At 49.2% G+C, this 5889-nt stretch overlaps 1 protein-coding gene across 1 annotated transcript in view; it reads right to left on the bottom strand.

Annotated features, from left to right (window-relative positions):
• Positions 1 to 5889, bottom strand: part of Enpp1 (ectonucleotide pyrophosphatase/phosphodiesterase 1) — a 57410-nt gene that overhangs the window by 37405 nt on the left and 14116 nt on the right. The gene's annotated exons all lie outside the window — the stretch shown is intronic.

Here is a 5889-nt window from a genome sequence, read left to right as displayed (position 1 = left end):
GTGCTTTAGACCACTGAGCCATCTCTCCAGCCCCAAACAGAGAGACAGGCGGGACGGGGGCGCGAACCGGCGACCTCGCGCTCCGCCGCCAGCCGCCCAGACCACTGCGCCAGCTCGCCGCCTCCTTGATTTCTTTCTTTTCCCTATTCCTTCCCTTTCAAAACAGCAATGAAAAATTCAGCAATATATAAAATCCATGCCATTATATACGAGAAATATTTAACTTCTTAATTTTCAGTGTTTGCTTTAAAACTCAGAGGAGACTTAGTGCTTGGACTTCTCAACAACGCTACAGTTAGGAAAACGTTGGCAACTGTTAGAGATGCACTGAGTGCATTTTATACATTGAGCTATGCATGAGCTTAGGGGCCAGTGTAGAATTTTATAGTTTCGGTCAAAAGTCTCATGTTCAGAGGTGGAAGTGCGAGGCCTTTGACACTGCAGTCCTGTTCCTGGCTCCTCCCGCTCTCTGTTCCCTGGCTGCTAAGGGCCGGGTGCGTTTCCTCACCAGGCCCTCTGCCAGGCCATTTCCGCCCTGCGGCCAACGAACCACAGACTGAGTCCTCCGAAACATGAACCAGACATAGTCCTCTCCTCCTTTCAGTTATGAGCGCTGGGTAGTATGACTAACGCGTAAGGCAAGGTGGACAGTGCCTGCGTGGACATGGTGTGCCTGAGTTCACTCCTAGAAAAGAGTGCTGAGCTTCGCTTTTAATATGATGCAGTAAACTATATCATTATATGTTAAGTTATACATTAAATGTGTAGGTGATTTAACATATTGGATAATGTGATCTATTATTTTGCTGTAATAGCTATATACTCAGCCAACCATGATCTGAAAATATTAAATAGAAAAATCCAGCAATAAATCAATTTATAAAGAATGAATAAGGATGTGTTATTTATATATAATGGTGTTCTACTTTTTCATAAAGAAAAGCAAACTTGGGGGCCAGCGAGCTAGCTCAGACCATTTTCTAAGAGTTTCCTACAGAGCTGCTCCATTCTGGCCGTGACGTCACAAGGGTGGTTCTGAGAGGACCCCTAGAAGTTCAAGGAGGCGGTTATGTGGGGATAAACAACTGGCCAAGGACCATGCAGCTGGGCGCCAGGGACTCAGCAGGCTGGAGGCCAAGCAGGTGTGGCCGTGCCTGCCGTGTGGGGCCCACAGGGGACCGAAGGCTGGACCTGCTCTGCCCGGTGTCCTCGGGCAGCTCTGTGGGCCCTGCCTGTCCTGGCCCAGCCCCCACCCCACATTTGTGTGAACACAAGGAGCCCTGGATTGATTCCTCCCTGTATTTTCTGCATCAAGCATAAGCTGAAAATCACCAAGCTGTGGTTTCATTTAACGTAATTTGAGGGAAAGGCATCAATTTCCCATTTTTGCTCATTGGAGCTCATCCAATTAAAGTGCTTCAGCGAATCTGTATCATATACAGGATGTGTACAATGAACCTACACCCGGATGTTTCTTAGGAAACAGTCACTGGACTGGATATTGAGTGAGACTGACAGAGCCAGCAGCTGGCCCTCCACAGACAGGGCCGGCCAACTCACTGCTGGGGCCCTCCCGGCAGGCTGCGTGCTCTCTGCAAAAAGAGAAGCAGCTCGGGGGAGCTCAGAGCACAGCTCAGAACACACTGTGTATGTTCCAGAGATTTCTTTCCCAGTAGGATTGGACCCAGCTCAGTCAATCAGTGCTGAGACGCTGCATGGTCTGTGTCCCATGCATGATCCCAAGAAGCCTCGCAGACGGGATGTGCTGTGGACAGCTGTGAGCACCGTGAGTTCAGGGCAGATGTTACCTCTGCACAGCCAGCTGTTCCTGCCTGGCTGGCTCTTGGCCCCCAGGATCATCCTAGGGACACTGGCTTCCCTGGAGAACATCGCCCCCCGCTTCAGGGAAATGATGCATGCAGTGGCTCACACAACTGGTCAAAGCACTTGCCAATAGGCAACCTCAAGCCTGAATGAGGGCACAGAACTCGAACTCAGTCTCTCACAGAGACAACTGAACTCGGAAGCAGCTCCAGCTTCAAAATGCGCAGGATTCAAATCCAACCTCTGCCGATCCACTTACTCAGTGCTTAACAAAGATTGCTTGAGCCCTATAACAGGTCAAGCTCTGAGCTAGCACTAGAGAAGCACCAGGGAACAAAACAGGCTGGAACTCTAATGGGGACATTCAGGAAACCAGCAGCCATGAGACCTGCAAGCAGCTCGGGTCCTGGTGACACTGTGCTGCTGGGTGGCTGTAGGGGCCCAGAGGGACTCAGGACATGACAGTGCCCCAAAAAATACCCAGTTCACTAGGGATGGGGTCATCAGAGGCTCCCCCAGGGACAATACAACTTCCCCAAAGCTTACCTAACTACCTACAACTCTTTCTTCATGTCACAACCTGGGTCCCCAGTAGGGTACTTGCTCCTCCCACTCATGGTTGTAACTCTGTAGTAATCCACTTTCAACAGTAGCTGAAGAGCTGTAGCAGGACTGCTGTAGCAGTCCAAGGGATAACAGAATGCACACAAGAGCAAGAGACTCTGCTGGAAGGATGGCCCTGGACATCTGTTATGCAGCTGTCCACGGTGGCCATGCCCAACACACGCGACAGAAAAGGGATGCATGCAGGCAGTCATTTGTATGCTGGCAACGTCTGCAGACCCCTAGCACACACCTCACGACCAAAGCACTGTGGAAGAAGACACCTCCTGTCCCGGATAGGTTGAATCGGTATTGTCAAATGGCCATATTGCCAAAAGGAATGTACACATTTAATATGTCTAATGAAAATACCAAAATACTCTTCACAGACCTAGAAAAAACCTTAAATTTATGTAGAGCCAGAAGAGACCCAGAAAAACCGCCAGAGCAGCCCTGAACAAAAAGAGCCAAGTGCAAGGAGGTACACTAACCCCAGATTTGAAGTCAGGGAGCTACAAGGTCAGTACTGAAAATAGCGAGGCGCCGCCATGAAGACGGGAGACACACAGGACTGAGCGAGCGAGGAGAAGACGCGGCCCGGCCCCACGCCTGGGGATGGCTGAAAGGGCTGCCATCGAAAGCCCGAGAAAAGACAGCCTCTTTAACAAGTGGTGCTCAGAAAACTGGTCACCTACGTGCAGAACAATGGATCTAGATCCACGACTCTCACCCTGTATGAGAATCAAACAAAAATGGGTCAAAAACCTAGATAAAAAAAAAAAAAAGAAAGAAAGAAACACTGAGTTTTCAGAAAGGTAAAACAGGAGAAATACTTGAAGCCATAGGCACACACGCGGACTTTCTAAACAGAACTCCAACTCTGCAAGAAGTAACATGATGCTGGGCCTGGTGGCTCACACCTGCAAGCCCGGCACGCAGAGGGCTGAGGCAGGAGGCGCGCCTCAAACTGGAGACCAGCCTCTGGCTACGCGGCAAGGTGAATTCCAGGCCAGCCTGGACTACATGTGAGATTCTGTCTCCAGAAAAGAGTCTATCTTATGAAAAGACGGATAGAAGGAAGGGATGGAAGGAGGAAGAGAGTGAGGGAAGGAGGAAGAAAGGGAGGGGGAGGAAGAGAGTGAGGGAAGGAGGCAGGGAGGTAAAGGGGAGAGAGGAAGGAAGGACAGAAGACATGAGAATGACAGAGGAAAATGAAGATGTCTTTCTATGAAGAGGCCAAGTGGAATTCCTTAACCAACTAAGTTAAGCACAAGCACTTTGAGAAGCTCCACACTGTCACATTGTCATCTGGGCTTTTATCTCTTTCCTCACTGGGAAAGGGAGGCAATAGCAGGCATATCTCATTGAGCATTCCAGGACAGCAGCGTGGACAGCAGAGAAAGTCAGAGCAAAGCTCTCGGGGTAGCAGGAATCTGTTGGGAGCTACTGACAACAGAAAACGCAGCTCTGGGCAGTGACTGCGCACCACAGGGTAGAGGTTGTTGAACTAGTTTCTAGGACAGGTAATGCTACCAGATTCTTCTCTGTACTAAAGTTAATAACCCAGAGCTGTGTGTGATGGTGCACACATGTAATTCCAGCACTTGGGAGACTGATGCAGGAGGCTCTTGTTAAATTCAAGACCAGCCTGGACTACAGTGAGTTTAAGGCTAATCTGAATTACATACAAGACCCTGTCTTTAAAAAAAAAAAAAAAAAAAAAAAAAAAAAAAAAATAAAATAAAAGTTAATAACCCAAAAAGAGAGCCAGGCATGCTGCACATGCCTGTAATCCCAGAATATGGGAAGCTGAGGCAGGAGGGTCTCTCTAAGTTTGAGGGCAACCTGGGCTACAAGAGTGAATTCAAGACCATCCCAAAATACATAGTGAGACCCTGGTCTCAAAAAAAAAAAAAAAAAAAATCAAAAAGATTCTGGACACCTTTCATACATAAGCCAATAATTACCACTTGTGTTTCTCAATGAATTACCCTAGCATTTGAGGAAAATAATCAAGAAGACTCTACTAGTAAACTGTAAAGCTGGAAATGATAATTAAAAAATAATTTTTCAAAGGAAAAAGAAATTTTTTAGAAAGACAAAGAATGGAAGGGAAAAATGGAAACAAAGTTTTTGTAAACAGGGAAGGGAGAAAGGGTTGAAGGGAGAGGAAGGGAAGGGAGAAAAGAAGAATTAAGACTACGTACAGGTACAAATTCCCCAAAATGAATGTATGAATGTGACTGATATGTATGGTAAGTATGTACAAGAGAGGGAGGGAGAGGGAGGGGGAGAGGGAGGAGGAAAGGGACAGGGAGAGAGAGCAAGACAGAGAGAGAGGAGGGGATAAAAAATACAAAGAAAGAAAGAAAAGATTAATTTTCTAGACAGGTTAAAATTTTTTGAAAAGCTAAATTCAAGGGTGAGCTTAAGGAAGAAGAAATTGTTAATTCACAGCACTGTTAAGGCCGTTCATGAACTTGCAGGCAGATTTAGCTATTTATCTGTGTGTTCGCAGAATGGTGCCCAAACCACAAGGCAACCAAGCACCTCCACCTCTTGCTCTGAACCTAGGGCTGTGCGAGCCAGATGCCCCCAGCAGCCCACCGCCAAGAGAAGGCTCCCCCTGCCCCCCACCATGGGCCTCTTCTGTGGATCCCAAAAGCGGCATAAGCACCTGCCTGGCCAGCAAAGGTCTGAGTTGATCCCCCCAAGCCAAAAAACTCTAGCCTGTCAGGATCTGTCTTTTCCTGACGAAGCTCCTGCAGTCATCCCCACCCAGCACCCTGTGTCCTCCTCTCTTCAGGACAGGAGAGGAGATGACAAGGTCTGCAGTTAGACCCATGCCCTGGGGACACTGCCTGGCCCAGCAGGGTCTGCAGTGCACCAGCGGAGGTCACACAGTGCAGGGGTCCGGACTCACTGGTGGCATCCTCTGCACCCCAAGTGTCTTTCTGCACCCGAGAGCTGGAGAAGGACTGCCTGGAGCAGCACCTCTCTTCTTATATCCCTGCTCACTGGTGTTCAGGAGGCACTGGCGTGTGGGGCAAGGAATACCCAGTGCTTATCACCCCGCCCGAGTGCACCTGCAGCGCTCACCTTGCAGCCCATTTCTCTGAGGTGAAAGGGCAAAGGGGAGAACAGCCCTGCAGCCAGCCTGCACTCCCCGGGCCAGCAGGTGGGGAGATGACCCTGAGGACACCATCCAGCCCACCCTCAGGGAATGCCACAGCCAGGATGAGCCAGATGCAGAACGCCTCACCTTGCCAGAAAGCCGAGGGACAGGGACACGGGTCCCAGTGACCTGGGCCACCCGGGCAAAATAAGCGCTGGATTATCATCCCAAGTATAGAATAAACAGTAATGAGCCCAGGATAGGCTTTAAAAATGATTGACTGGGCCAACCAAATAGCTCAGGGGATTAAAGCGCCTGCTTAGACAGATGCAGGGGCTGGAAGTTCA

This window comes from Octodon degus, unplaced genomic scaffold (genome assembly GCF_000260255.1).
Source record: "Octodon degus isolate 3935 unplaced genomic scaffold, OctDeg1.0 scaffold00034, whole genome shotgun sequence".
NCBI classification, from domain to species: Eukaryota; Metazoa; Chordata; class Mammalia; order Rodentia; family Octodontidae; genus Octodon; species Octodon degus.
Note: the sequence above shows the minus strand (reverse complement) of the source record. Positions and strands in the feature narration are given on the sequence as shown.